The sequence below is a fragment of the Monodelphis domestica genome, chromosome 3 (assembly GCF_027887165.1).
Source record: "Monodelphis domestica isolate mMonDom1 chromosome 3, mMonDom1.pri, whole genome shotgun sequence".
Taxonomy (NCBI): Eukaryota; Metazoa; Chordata; class Mammalia; order Didelphimorphia; family Didelphidae; genus Monodelphis; species Monodelphis domestica.
This window is the reverse complement of record NC_077229.1, coordinates 508,877,273-508,893,076: the sequence shown is the minus strand read 5'-3', so window position 1 is coordinate 508,893,076 and position 15,804 is coordinate 508,877,273. Positions and strand designations below refer to the sequence as shown.

General features: G+C 37.9%; 1 protein-coding gene across 4 annotated transcripts in view; it reads right to left on the bottom strand.

The window, feature by feature from the left end:
* LOC100032166 (cAMP-specific 3',5'-cyclic phosphodiesterase 4D) overlaps nt 1-15,804 on the bottom strand; it is a 1,134,105-nt gene that overhangs the window by 192,823 nt on the left and 925,478 nt on the right. The gene's annotated exons all lie outside the window — the stretch shown is intronic.

Sequence of the window (15,804 nt, the reverse complement as noted above, 5' to 3'; positions counted from 1 at the left end):
CTTCAGTGTTATGGTAGGCTTGGTTCCCTCAGACCTACACTGATCTTTTGAGGGACAGCCACTGATGAAACATGTCAAAACTCAGGCACTACCCCCAGTGTCTGATGGGAAGAAAACATGGGCTATAAAAGCACACAAATGCTTGTTGAACATAAAGGTGCAATATCTCCCTTCAATTAAGAATTGTTTTGTAACTGCGTAGCAGCTTTCACTAAAAGATTTCAAAACACTTGGAAAATATGAACTCAAGAATATTTTCCTGAGAATCCTGTAAAATTATTGAACGATATGTTCCATTCATTTTACGATATGAGAAATTAAAGCAACAAATGCAGTGTTGATCCTGTCAAGGGCCCATTGTAAATGGTATATATATATATATATATATATATATATATATATATATATATATATATATGTACAGGCTCAGAAAGTCTAGATATTCCAGGGAGCTCACCATATAGTATATTGTGTTTTCAATATCGTGAATAAAAGTCATTGCTCCATTCATCACTTTGGAGAATTCTAGCATTTCTAGCTCTCCAGCGTTGGCTCTGTTTGTCACCTGGAGATTCATGGACCATTAGTGATTCTAAGGAGTCATTACCATTTTGATTTCATTGAACCTTAATTTCCAATAACTAACGTAAAGGAAGCTTACAGGCAAATAAAGCAGCTTGTCATCCTAATCTTTTGCATTCTTAAGAAACTATTTTTGTTCAAACCCGTACCTTTGAAATGTTTCTCTAAAAAGGGCCACAAACCTAATCTCTTTCCTGTTTACCTCTTCAGCCTTCTCTTACTCTCCTTCCTTAGAAGCTCTGATATAACCCCAGATAGCTCTCCGAGATAGATGTGAGACCTTCCCTATTTTCCCATGTGCTCACACATTTGAAACTTCATGTGAAATAAATATGGTTTAATTTTGCATGAGAAATGCCCATCAAACTACATTTAGCATTTCACTGTCACATTGATTCTCAACTGCCCCATACCCTTCATCCCCAGTTTCTTTGATGCTGTATTTTGACCAGCTGCTGAATTTTTTTGTGAACTACCCCTTTCAATCTGTTTTTTTTAATGGTATACAAATGAAATTTGAACAAAATGAACAACTCTCTCATATTCTTTTGAATCCGACATGTTCCCGAGGAATGCGATTTGCCTCAGATGGAAAGCAAAGCTTTCCAAAGGGAAGAATTTTTAATTGCTTGCACATGAAAATATAGTGACTAAGTTTGTAGTCACAATTAAGAATTTAAAGATGCCAAAAAAGAGCCAGCCATATAAATAGGCAGCCATTTCTTCAACCTGTATAGTGGCTATTTCATAGAGGCAACAAATCACAAGCTAGAGAGGGGAAACCATATTAGCCAAGAAAAATGATGCTGCCATTACTTCCCTGGGCTTTGCTTTCAATTCTAGAGGAGGTAGATTCTTTACTTCCCATGTTGTGTGAGTGCCACAGTACACATGGGAGCAGATGGTTCTAGACTACTCATTTTTCTAGAAAAAAATGCAAGAAAACCTTAAAAAATTAGTATTAATGGAAATATAATCTCAATCCCTCCTGGACTGTGAAGTAGAAGTCATCACAAAAATATGTTCTCTTAAGAATAGCAGTCCTACCCAGGGACTCACCTTCTAGTCAGTTTTGGAAAGGAAGGTTCCAGCTACTGCAGACAGCCTAGAATTTGTTCATTCTCTTTTCCAGTGATAGTGGTGTAGAAAGATCACTGTTTTGGAGTTAGAAGATCCAGGTCTGAATTCCAATTTGGCTGCCAAATTTGAGACTTCCCTCTCTGTTTCCTTATCTATAAAATGGGTTTTTTGGACTAGATGACCTTGAAGATTCTTTCCAGATTAAATATCCTAGGAATCACTTCCACCGCCACCTCTAGGACAGGTCCCATTCCCTTGTTGTTACTTCTGCCAGGTCCTCCCATGTGGCATTCCATCAAAAGATGCCTATTTTTCTCTGTAGGAGCGGCTTCCCCTATTCTTCTTAGGTTTCCTTAATCTCACTGCTGTGGCCAGAAGAGAGTAGAGGGAAGAGGTAGAGAGGGATGGAGAACAGCCTAAAGAATCCAATTCTCACTGGAAAATTGAATGGAGTGAGCGACGTCTCTGGTGCCCAAGTTGAAACTGGGACTGAGTTTTCTTTTAGACACAATGTTACACACTGTAGCTAGGTTCTATAGTATGAATTCAGTATTGGTTAAATGGGTATTTGGACCAGCACTAGCCCCTAAAAACTCTGTGCTGAATCCTGAGCAAGGACATTACAAACTTGGAGAATTCCTGTTCATAAACTGGGGACTTTGCCTGCGTTTTGTTCCCAGGGAGCTCAGGATATTAAAAAAAATCATTTTCTTATTCCTTTACTCCAACCTCTAATGACTAAAAGGAAACCTAATTATCAACTTGTTAAATTAAACTGAAATCAATTTATATAACTAGTAAGGTACGATCACAGAAAAACAATTTCTCATTCTCTTTGTTTCTCACTTCTTCAAAGAAACTTCAGGGCAACATAAAAGAGGGGCCAACCTGGAGTCACAGGACTGGAATTAAATCTCTGTATTTGTCATTTATTATCTGTGTGACCTTAAGCAAGTCACTTATCTTCTCTGGTTTTCTGGCTGGTTTATATAGATATCATCCCTATTCTAAGGGGGAAAGCATCCTTGTGGAAGTACATCAAAAAGAAAACAGATAATGGAATTGAAGTCTTGAACAACAAAACTATTCACAGTGAGCATGTCTAGGGTAGTGACATGAAGGGTTGGTGAGGCAGGAAAGTAGTCATGGAAATGTCATGTCCAGACAGGGCGAGACCAAGAGACGCAATCATAAACACATGTAGGACCCTGAAGTATCTTAGAGGAAGGCAAAGTCTCAGCAAGGAAAGAGGTGATCCCACGTCTGCAGAGGCTCTGCTTGGAGAACACAAATTCTGCCAGGTTTTTGGGAAGAATGGGAGCTTCAAGGAGAGATGGACCTTTTTATTTTTTTAATTTTTGGTTTTCATATTGCCAATGGCCTGCGCCGTGCTGGGCATGCAAGAGGTACTGAATAAATTGCTTGGTAAATTAAATGGAATTGAATCCTACACCAAGATGGGAAACTACTAAAGGGGTCAACTAGGTGGCTCAGTGGATTGAGAAACAGGCCTGGAAATGAGAGGCCCGAGTTCAAATTTGGTCTCAGATACTTCCGAGCTGTGTGCCTCTGGGCAAGACACTTCACTCCCATTGCCTAGCCCTCAGTGCTTTTCTGCTTTGGAACTGATGATTCTAAGACAGAAGGTAAACAGGTTTAAAAAAAAAAGAATTAATACAAAGACAGAAGGTGAGTTTTTTTGGTTTGTTTTTAAGAATGCTGAATTTGAGGTCAGAGGAGCTGGGGTCAAATCCTGGTTCTGCTACTTAACAGTTGTATGATGTTGAGTAGGTCACTTAATCTCTCTGTACCTCAGTTTCCTTATCTATAAAATGAGTAAAATGGAGCAGATAGCTTGTAAGGTCCATTTTATCTCTGCTTTTATGATCTAACAAACATCTGTGAGATGAAGAAATCCTGCCTATGATACTCAGTATACCTGTGTGACTGGATAAAAAATAATTTAACTTCTCTGTGCCTCAGTTTCCTCATCTTTTAAATAAGGGGGTTTGACTATGAGATCTCTTCCAACTCTAAGTCTGCCATCCTGTATTCCTACTTTTTAAAGTACTTAAATAATCATGAAGCACAGAATTGCTCATCAGCCCCCAGGCAAATATTTCCACTTGGGTCAGTGAATGGCTGGCCCAGGCAACTGGTAAACTGGCCCTAGAGTTATCATTTCCAAGAACTCAAGTGACCCGGGAAGTTGAGCAAGAAATCTTGATTTGGACAGTTTCCCAAGAATACTGCAACCTCTGGAGTACCCAGTATTTGAAGAGGCTTGCTCCAATCTTATCTCTCACAATGGTCATATCTGGTGGGGGACAGGGGGATGGGGGGCACAGGCAGATTAAGTCACGCTGACACATGTCAGGAAAAAAGATTTCAAAATTGGAATCCTCTAACTGGAAGAGACCTTGAGATGTCATGCAACCTCTGATAGGCTTGAGGTTCGTATTCCTTTCCTATTCTCTATGGCGCTCTTCACCATCATTCGTCTCCATTAGCCCATTCCCCCTGTGCTACCCAATGCACACGGAGAATCATCGAATACTTGAGCAAAAATAGCTAAACCAGATGCAATCTAGCTCAAACCCATTTTCCAAAGCATGAATTCCTTTGCTAACAGTACAAAGTCTCTCCTTGAAGCCACCTGTCCATAACTTCCACTCACTGGTCTTAGTTTTACCCTTTGAGGCCAAGTCTAATCCCTCTTCTATTTAGCCTTTCAAAAACAGTGATCATGTAGCCCTTTGGTTTTCCCTTCTTCAAGCTAAATATGTTTTGTTCCTTCATCAGATCCTTTATATAGTCTGGCAGATGAAGAACTGCTCCAGAGAAGAAGAGAAGGAAAGTAACCTATGAGCAAATAATTTCTGAGTTGAAGAATATTGAGGGAGGAAGGAAGGAAGGAAGGAAAGAAGGAAGGAAGGAAGGAAGGAAGGAAGGAAGGAAGGAAGGAAGGAAGGAAGGAAGGAAGGAAGGAAGGGAGGGAGGAAGGAAGGAAGGAAGGAAGGAAGGAAGGAAGGAAGGAAGGAAGGAAGGAAGGGAGGAAGGGAGGAAAGAAGGAAGGAAGGCAAGCAGGAAGGGAGGGAGGAAGGGAGGGAGGGAGGGAGGAAGGGAGGGAGGGAGGGAGGGAGGGAGGGAGGGAGGAAGGAAGGAAGGAAGGAAGGAAGGAAGGAAGGAAGGAAGGAAGGAAGGAAAGAAAGAAAGAAAGAAAGAAAGAAAGAAAGAAAGAAAGAAAGAAAGAAAGAAAGAAAGAAAGAAAGAAAGAAAGAAAGAAAGAAAGAAAGAAAGAAAGAAAGAGGAAATAAGGAAGGAAAGAAAGAAAGAAAAAGAAAGAAAGAAAGAAAGAAAGAAAGAAAGAAAGAAAGAAAGAAAGAAAGAAAGAAAGAAAGAAAGAAAGAAAGAAAGAAAGAAAGAAAGAAAGAAAGAAAGAAAGAAAGAAAGAAAGAAGAAAGGAAGGAAGGAAGGAAGGAAGGAAGGAAGGAAGGAAGGAAGGAAGGAAGGAAGGAAGGAAGGAAGGAAGGAAGGAAGGAAGGAAGGAAGGAAGGAAGGAAGGGAAACTCAACATATCCAATTTGCTATTTTCTAAGAGTGGAACTCCCTATTTCTTTAAGCAGTTAAATTTTTTTAATGCAAACATCAATCATTGGAAGAATACTAAAAACAGCAGGAAAAAATTGGACAAAGAGCCACTTTAATTGTTTTGTCCCACCACACTCATTGTGTTTCTCAGCATTCTGTATACAGAATGCTTTGTAAGGAATAAAAGGATGGGGAATTGTGTGGATAAAAGGGAGAGATTAAAGAAAGCATTTTTTAAAAAGGCAACTTGGTACTATGTCACAGAAGACAAAAAGTACACAGTAACTAAACATTCAATTTCTCAAACTGCCCCCTCCACAGAGAACAAGCACATGATACTTAATTTTCTTTCTTTGTACCTAAGAGAGGATAAGCTTGTTCAGTTAGAACCAGGCACATGTTCTGAATGACGATGATGATGACGAAGGTGATGACGGTAATGACAATGATAATATTATCACTTTGTATTTACTTTCAATAATTTCAAAATATTTTGTACATATTATCTCATTTATCCCAACTGTCTCCTTTTATTAAGTAGAGGCTAGAAACCATCATTCACATTGTACAGGAAGTCTTGGTGCCTTCTCAGCCTGCAAAATGAGCTGTTGGCTACAATGAAAACACTGAAAGACTCTGGGTCTACCAAGGCCATGTTTTACCAACTCTGGGCTATACAAAGGTTTAGCAAAAGCATCCACTGGGGCACAGCCAAGGCCCCCGAACTAGGCAGTGTCTGTGACTAGTCAATCAGTGAGTAGGAAGCTGATTTAAAAAACAAATCAAAACTATCTAGTCGTAAGCTCAAGAATGCTCAGCTATAACCTCATTCTCATGATTATCTCTCTGCAGATGATTCCCAAGTCTACATAGGCTGCCCCCGATCTCTCTTCTGAGTTCCAATTTCACATCACCAATGGCCTGTTGGACATTTCCACCCTGATGGCCTATAGACAACTCAAACTGAACATATCGAATTACTGTCTATTGTTGTCTCTACTTATACCCCAAAAGACTCCTCCTCTGTTATTTCTGTTAAGGGTGCCATGATACTTCTGGAGTCCCAAATTCAGAATCCTGGCATATTCCTTGACTTTTATCTCTCACTTACTGTATAATCACTCATTAAGTCTTTTTAATTCTACCTGCAATACATCTCTTGAATGTTCCCATTCATTTGGGACCTCATTATCTCTGCCTGGACCACTGTAATAACTTCCTACTAGACTCCCTGCCTCCAGACTTTTACCTCTCTAATCCATCCTCCTCTCCTTAGCTATCAAAATCATCTTCCCTTCAAGTACAGATCTATGATACTTCCTGCAGGAGAATATTCAGTGGCTCCCTTGGAATGGCAAAGTTAAAATAAAACTCTTCAACTTGGCATTTAAATCGCTTCACAGCCAGGCTCTACACTCTACACTCTACACAACCAGGGCTCCCCACACTTTTTACACTGTCCCTCAGACCATTGGAGACCAATTGTCAATCGTTTCCCAGCATTTGCTTATCTGTGTACATACTACTATATGGACTATAGTCCACCAGTGGAATTTCAGTTCCTGGAGGATGGGGCCCATTTTTGGTTTTAGGTTTTATATTTCCAGTAGCTAGGACAGACCCCTGAAAAATAATGGAGCTTACTTTAGTACTGGTAGAATTAAACTAGACAGCTCTTCCCATCGGCCAAAATTTCAAAATACAGATATAAAAGATCCCATAATAATATTTATCATCATCAGATTTACACATATACATTATGACCGAGACCTCCTACTCTAGTGCTAAGCCTCAGAGGAAGCAAAACCAGATACAGGTAAATAATAACTAACAGCCCAATCATTCACATTTATATAAACCTTTATAGCTTGCAAACTACTTTACATATATCTCATTTGATCCTTACCTACTAAGAATATAAAAGAAAAAATATTCTCCCCATTTTACAGAGGAGGATATTGAAGCTTGAAAAGGAGAAGGGAAGGCTGACAGTCGGATGAGACCCAGATTTTCTGACCACAGAATTGACTTTTCTTTTATTACAATTCAACTCATTTTATGAAACTGAGATGAAGCAATATTACATAGTAGAACCTCATAGAATTCCTATGTATTTGATATTGGACTAATTAACCATCAATTATTTAATTTTTTTTAAATTTTCAAATGTTTTTCCATGTTTCCATGATTCATTTTCTTTCCCTTCCTTCTTCCCCCTCCCTGCTCCCAGAGCTGACAAGCAATTCCACATCAATTCTATGCAAAATGACACATGAATATCTTTATTTTATGTTTAACAGCTCTATGAGGTAGCATAACTATTCCCATTTCCTCTTCCCAAAGAGAGAGTCAGTGGCCTTGGTTTACCTATCTTGCGTCAGTGAGCAGGTTATTGTCCTATACAGGGTCTCTTTCTCCTCCACTTTAGGGTCAAGTCACAGAGGTTTGGTCAATCGAAAGCAGCAAGGCTTCATAAACAAATGCATCAATGAGCAAAAGAGCAGAGAACTGCCATCTAAAAAGAAGCAGCTTAGGGGCAAGCTGGGTGACTCAGGGGATTGAGAGCCAGGTCTAGAGATGGGAGGTCCTAGGTTCAAATCTGGCCTCAGGCACTTCCTAGCTGTGTGACCCTGGGCAAGTCACTTGACCCCCATTGCCTAGCCCTTACCACTCTTCTGCCTTGGAGCCAATACACAGTATTGACTCCAAGATGGAAGGTGAGGGTTAAAAAAAAAAAGAAGCAGTTCCCCCAAATAACTAACCAAACAAGACCTTCTCACATTTATAATGCCTTAAGAAGTAGTTTCCTTACAACAATCCTGTGAAACAGGAAGGCCAAATATTACTACTTCCATTTTACAGTCGAGTAAACTGAAATTCAGAGAGGTCAGATGAGCTCAACAGTCACTAAAGTAGTAAATATCGGAGTCTAAATGAGAAAGAATTCCAATCCAGGGTGCTTTACCCATACTGGCTCTCATAACAGAATCTTGTTACAACCAGGTCCCAATTAGTATGAATAATTAATCCCACAAAGTGATCACATTATAGGAATTGGCACTGCATATTTTTATTGCACTGGAATTAATTACCATATTTTATATAATTATAACTTTGAATAATGCAAATTCAAAAACATGTGACTCCTTCGTGATAATCCCAAATCAGTTATCAGACCAAAACCTCAGAGAAATTCTCACCTGAAAGAGCTTGAAATTTGGCCCTAGATTAAGACAATTATTTAACAATTTTTAAAAAGATGCTTCACTCTGAATTCATTCATTCATCTTCTCTCTAATCAAGCCCTAAATGCTTCTTGCCCAATCAGCACTGAATGTTTGAAGCCCTGTTACACTTCTCTTTAAGGTGATACACACCGTTCTCCTTGGACTATCTCATCTGGCTCTTCATTTTGCTTCTCTCTCAACCATCTGCTGTCACTTTTATTATTACATGCAAAGCTATGCTGCTCTTAGGCTCTCCCCCTCCACCAAAGAAAAGAACAGATGTTCCGATAGCTTAAACATATAATGAGGGGAAAAAAGTTTCCCCTGAAATTATTATGGCCATTTGGTTTCTGGGCAAGAAGTTATTAAGCTTTATGTTTGATATTTTCTAGGGAATGCAAATGTATTTACTAAAAAAATCGCCATATTTAGCTTTTTAGAAAGAAAGTAGATGTTTGCTATTGTAAAACGTCAGAAACCTACCGAAAAAATAGTCCTTGCTCTGCGGACGTATCAAGCATTTTAGCAAATCACATGATTTGTCAGTGTGATTTCCTGAAAATAAGATTGATTCTTCCTTGTGAATCTAATTTAAAAATTGGCTCCTTCTACTTAAAAACCAAAGAATGTCTTTCCTGTCCCCACAATAGAGTTATGACAAAAATCCTAAGTATAAAGCTCAAAAGGACTCCAAAGGCCATCTAGTCCAACATCCCCATTTTACAGATGATATAAATGAGATCCAAGTTCATGAAGTGACTTAATTGAGTCTATACAAGTATTAAGAGTCAAAATCACAGGGCAACTATGTAGCCCAGTAGATAGGGCACCAGGCCTGGAATTGGGAAGTCCTGGGTTCAAATATGACCTCAGACACTTCCTAACTATGTGATCCTGGGCAAGTCACTTAACCCTGATTTCCTATCCCTTGCCATTCTTCTGCCTTAGACTTGATGCTATGATGGAGGATAATGTGTTTTGTGTTTTCTTTTTGTTAAGAATTAAAGGAAGGATTTGAACTCAAGTCCTCTAATTCCAGAGTCAGAGTTCTTTCCAATGTAACAATCTGCCCCCTTTTGCAGAGTCACAGCAAAAACAATTAAATCCCAATACACACACACACACACACACGCACACACTGCTTTATCTCCAAATAATAAACTTGGTTAAGTTTACTGAAAGAAGTTTGTCTGCCATCTCTTTCCAGAAAAACAACTGATGAAGTTTGAATACACATCAAAACATATTATATGTCACTTTATTTCTTTACTTTTCTTTTGTTTGTTCAAGTTCTCTTTCACAAAGTGACTTATATGGAAAGATGTTTTATACTATTACATATCCAATATCTATATCAGATTGCTTGCTATCTCAGGGAGGGGGGAAGTCAGAAGGAAAGGTGAAAATTTGCCTCAAACTTTTTTTTAAAAAAAACATGAAGGTTAAACATTGGTTTGTGTGTAATTGAATTTAAAAAATATATTTTTTAAAAGAATAAACAAATGAATTTTATTTGGCATCAATATTTTTGTGATGGAAATCCAAACCCCAAAGTAAGCCAGTGAATGAACATTCACTCTCTCCTTCTCTTCTCTCTCTCTCTCTCTCTCTCTCTCTCTCTCTCTCTCTCTCTCTCTCTCTCTCTCTCTCTCTCTCTCTCCCAATCTTGTATTTACTTACTACTTAAACTTTTAATGATGTTGTCATGATCTTTGCCTTCTTAAAAAAATTCCTAAGTAACAAAACAGCTGAATAATAACTGTTCAAATGGTATGAATAGTCCCTTGTCAGAGATGCGACAAATTGAGATTCATGTTTCAAGATTGAGTTGGATTAGAGCAGTGGTGCAAACTCATGGGGTCATTAATCCACACATAAAGTATTCTTGCAAGCTGCATAATGACTTCATTTTAAAATGTACTTTTACCTATGTTTTAGTGTATTTTTATTCATTTTATTAAATATTTCCCAATTATGTTTTAATATGATTCAGGCTGGAATCAGTAGTGCTGCTGGTGCATGGTGGGCTTGGTATATGGACACTCCTGGATTAGGTGACCTCCAAAATTCTTTTTAAATCTAAGATTTTTTATTTTTCCTGTGCTCCAGTCTCAAATTGCTGGTTGACTGCTGGGCATCTTCCCTGGTTATCTCAGTCTTTCAGTCACCCATGTAAATAACTTCAGGGAAAATTTTCTCATCACTTTCCCTCATCAGAGCCCAGAATCATAGGCTAAGACCAAGAAGGGACCTCAGAGGCCATCTAATCCAAACTTCTCATTTGTAGTTGAGAAAAATGAAGCCAAAGGAATTTCAGTGATTTGTCCAAGGTAATATTAGCAGTAAACATAAGAAGCAGGGTTTGAACCCATGGCCTTTGGCTCTAAGGCCAATGTTCTTTAGATTCTCTTATGACACTTGTTGATACTTGTTAATTCTGCCTGACAACATCTTGAATCCTCTAGCTGTTTTGTCCAATCATCCAACAGCCATTCTAGTTCAGGTCCTCATCACTTTTAGATCAAACTTCCAAACTACTGCAATAACTTCTGATTGATCTCCCTGACTCAACTCTGTGCTCTCTCTTCTCTATATGGCTATGAAATTGATATTCCTAAAGCACAGATATATGATCATGTCACTCCTTGGCTCCCTTTTGCCACCAGGATAAAATCAAAACTCCTCTGTTTGACAACTATAGCCTTTCCCAGTCTAGCTCCAACTTATTTTTTGAAACTGATTTCATATCATTGTCCCTTATACACATTATGCACCAACCTGACAGGTCTTTTTGCCATGCAGACCCCATATACAACATATCCATTGCCCATTTCCCAACTTTTGCACAGGCTAGTGTAAATGTCTCGAATGATTTTCCTCTTCTTTGGCACCTCTTGAATTTCTATCTCCCTACCAGGCTCAGCTCAAGTGATACCGTGTAACGTGTCGCCATTCCCTGCAGTTGTCAAAGCTTAGTGAACTCTATATAGCATCTTCCCTTCCCAATACTTTGTATAGGCTTTTTACCAAATTTTGTATGAATTTCTCTAAGTACACGTTGGTTCTTTCCAATAGACTGCCAGCTGCTTGAGGGCAAAGATCGTTTCAGTTTAGTTTTTCTAATCCCCAGAACCTAGCACAGTCCCTGGCAAAAAGCAGGGTTCCCAATATTTGGTGACATTTGGAATGATGCTCCCATAGGGTTGGTTTTCCTGTTTTCTTTCTTAGCTCTAAGTCTTTTAGACATTTTATCAAGGCAGCTCGTGTACTGTATTCTCTTTCCACAGTCTTTTCTGAGAATCTCTTATACCTTAGCCATTGTATCCTTTCTAAATTATAAAACCTATTTTTTTTTCATCTCTGATCTCACTCTCCCATCAGATATTCAGGCAGTGTGATATAGTGGGCAAGTACTAGAACCAGATTCCTGGCTTTGACATTAGCCACATGACCCTGGGCAAATCATACACCCTTTGTGAGCCTTACATTCCACATTTGTAAAATGGGGATAAATAATATTTACTTTACCCATTTCATAGAGTTGTTTTTGGAAAGAGCTATGAAAATATGAAGTTTTGGTTTTTTCGAAAATCATACCAAGATTATCTTTGGGGAAAGGGAGAGAAAGAAAGATGGGTAAAAATATTATCACTATAGAATAATATTTCAAATGCCCATGGTTTCATTGGTGTGATTGTGTATTGATTGAAGCAGATCACAGACCATTTATGGCTCTATAGATGGTGTTCAGTAGTTGGCATGGCCAAAGGAGCACCTTACTCTGAATCCAGACCTATGATTAACTATCTGAATGTAACTAGGCTACACCTCTATTGGACAAAAGGCCCATTTCCATGTTCAAACTTAAGCTTTGGCAAATTAGAAGATGCTAGAATTTTTAATCTGCTGGCATAGTTAAGAAACTAGGTTTACTTCCACTATTTAACTTTAATGGAAGAATATTTCCATCTTAATACAGTGTTTTATATCGGATATGTTGATTAAAACACAGTTTGGAGATATCCAAAAGGCATTTAGTAATGCAGTACTTCGAGAGAGGGGCTAGGGAAGGACACATTGATTTTGGAACCATCTTTATCACACTCTGGTTCCATATTCAGATGATGTGGGTTCAAATACTTCCTCTGCCAATTCCTACTTGTGTGACCCTGAGTAAACTTCAATTTCCTCATCTGTGAAATGAGAACATTGAACTAGATGGTCTCTGAAGTCACTTCCCTTCCTAGAGCTGGGATGATCCTATGATCCCCAAAGGAGAGCATAGAAAGAGAAAGTGAAGAAAATGGGGTAAGTGATTTATAGGGTCCATTGCAACTCTAAATTCATGATCCCATTATATTTAGTATAATTGCCACTATATGTTTCATCTTCCTACATCTGTGAAGAGTGGGAAATCATCTATTTAAATTCCCTGTAGAAAAACATGGACTTTTAAAGTCAAAGGCAGAAAGCTGTGCATTAGGCTCTCTCATACTTCCTCTTCCCATTTCCCATAACCTCTAGCTCATCTCTGCTTTGCTTTGCTTCCCCCCCCCCTCCATTTCCCTCCCTCCTCTCTCCTTAGCTCTTTAAGAGTCTAGGGTAATACATATAGTGCATTTTATTTAATTTACAATGATGCTTTGTAGAAATCTATTACATAAATGTAAAGAACGTTGGTTTAACCTGAGTCATCATTGTTTGATAGAAAAATTGTCATCCTGAGAGCTGAGTTTTAGATTTGTCTCAATTACTAACTAGTGATGTGACCTTGGACAAAACACTTTATTTCTCAAGGACTTCATTTCCATAGCTGCAAAAATTAGGTTGAATTAAATGGAACTCAAGCTCTAACTTTCAATGAGTCTGTGAATAATACTGTACTTTTAGATGCAAGAATCTCCAGCTATTTCCAATGTGATGATGAATTGATTTATCTCTCATTCAGAAGAACATCTCTGTAGGTAGGTTCTAATGGATTCCATAATCTAATCCCTCTTAATTTATGTGACAGGTTTTTTAAAAGAAGGAGTCTGGGGTTGGGCAAAAGGCCCTAGATTCATTATTAGTAAACCTGAACTCTCATCATGGTCCTGCCACTAATTAGTTGTGGAACTCTCGGTCTTTCTGAGTCTCAGTTTCCATATCAGTAAAATGAAAGTACTGGATTAAATCAAGGGTTCTTAATCTAGGCTCCCTAAACTTAAAAAAATTGATAACTGTATTTTAACATAATTGGGGTTTTTACAATCCTATTTTTATTTTATCTATTTAAAAATAAATAATATATAATATAATTAACATAAAAACATAATATAAGAATAATAATTCTGAGAAGGGATTGATTGGTCTTACAAGATGGATAAAGGGGTCCATACACACTCACACACAAACATACATAACATACGAAATCTTGGACTGGAAGCTCTCTCAAGTCTCTTTCCCTTTTAAAATTTGATGATGCTCTGATTATCAACAAAAGAAAGAAAGGTGTAAATACAATATATTTGGGATGAGTTTGCCATTTTGAACAATGTGATCAATTGCATTTTAGGATAATATGGAATGGATTTGTGATTTTTGTTGGTTAAAATCAGCCAAGAAAGAGATGCTCAAAAAGTAAATAAATAAAATTGCCCTCAAATTCTGGTAGCACTCTGAAATCAGGCAGCCATTGTTCAGTGCCATATAGAGCAACCACCAAGAGTTGCTCATCTTCTGTTCTTTGCTGCCCCCTCATGTTTCAACATGAACTTTAATTTTTTTTTTTGCTCCTACTCTTCTGCCAAAGCAATGTCTTGCTTTCTACAAAAGTATTGTTTCTGAGATGTCATGTGTAATTCTTAGAATAATAAAAAATCATAATGCCCTATTTAAAAAAGCATAAGGGAAACTTAATATTTTAAGTACCTCTAATATTGTCCAGTCCCTAAAAAAATGTCCTTTCAGATCCTTCATTTATACTAAATTGTAGTTGACTGAGTACATATAAAAGTCTTGAGAGAGTTTAGGGGTATGGAATGAGGGGCTCAGTGCCTGAAATCATCATGGTGGGAAGTATTGTTTGGGCTTACACATATTGGATGGAAAGTTATCTTTGCCCAGGGCCACAGTTAAGTTCACAGCAATAGCAGTAACAGGCTCCAGAGCCACATAATAAACAAATAAAAATAAAAAATTTCCTAGGACTGAGCCCAGTCTACTTGAGACCACAGAGGAGAGAGGGAGGCTCCTCATAGATGTCCATCTGTTTACTGCCTGGCTATCTTCTGTGGACATTCAGGCAGCAACTAAGCTCTCCAGTGGAGATGGTTCCATCTCACTGGGTCTCCCCTTGCCTCCAAACATGGAGTCATGAGTAATTATTTTTTAATGATGCAAGGATCCCCTAGAAATACCATTGCTGGATCTCTTTCCCAAGGGTAAAAGGAAAAGAACATATATTTGCAAAATATTTATAACAATTCTCTTTGTGGTGACAAAGAATTGGAAATTAAGTGGATGGTCCTCAATTGGGGAACGTCTAAACAAATTATGGTATATGATTGCAATGGGATACAACTGTGGCATCAGAAACAATGAGCAAGCTAATTTTTAAAAAACTTGGAAAGAACTACATACACTAATGAATAACTGAAATAAGAAGAACCAAGAGAACATCATATACAGCTATAGATTTAATATTTGAAGAATAACATGTGAATGTCACCTCCACAGAATGACCTGAAAAAACAGAAACATGAAAGACACAATCTGTACAGATCGGTCTCCTGGAGAATGCTTTCTATTATGCAAGGAATAGAGGGAAAAGCTAAAACACTTGTAATAAATTATTAATAAATATATAATTTTAAAGAAATTATAAAGTCATGGATTTAGAGTCAGAAAGGATATTCAAGGTCACCACTCATTTTTAAGATAAGAAAAATGAGGCCCACATATATGAAGCAGATTGTTCAAAGCCACACAAGAAGAGAGTTGGAATTTTAACTCAAGCCTCCGAGTTCCAAATCCAGCATTCTTTCTACTACCCTACGAAATCTCTACAATTATCCTTTAGCAAATGGAAGGGACATCCATATTCTGTCTTAATAATCACGCTTTGATGCCTATTACTACCAGCCCTCCTTAAAAACAAAACTAAATCATAAACCAAAATACAAAACCCACTTGGACTTATTTTTATTTATATTTGCTACAAACATAAATTTCTATGAATACAATAAAGTATGAACACTGATTTGAGATCTATAATATATAGCAACAGAAGTCTGACAATATTCTGTGAATCTTTAATAGCAAAAGAAAATAACAACAAAGTAGA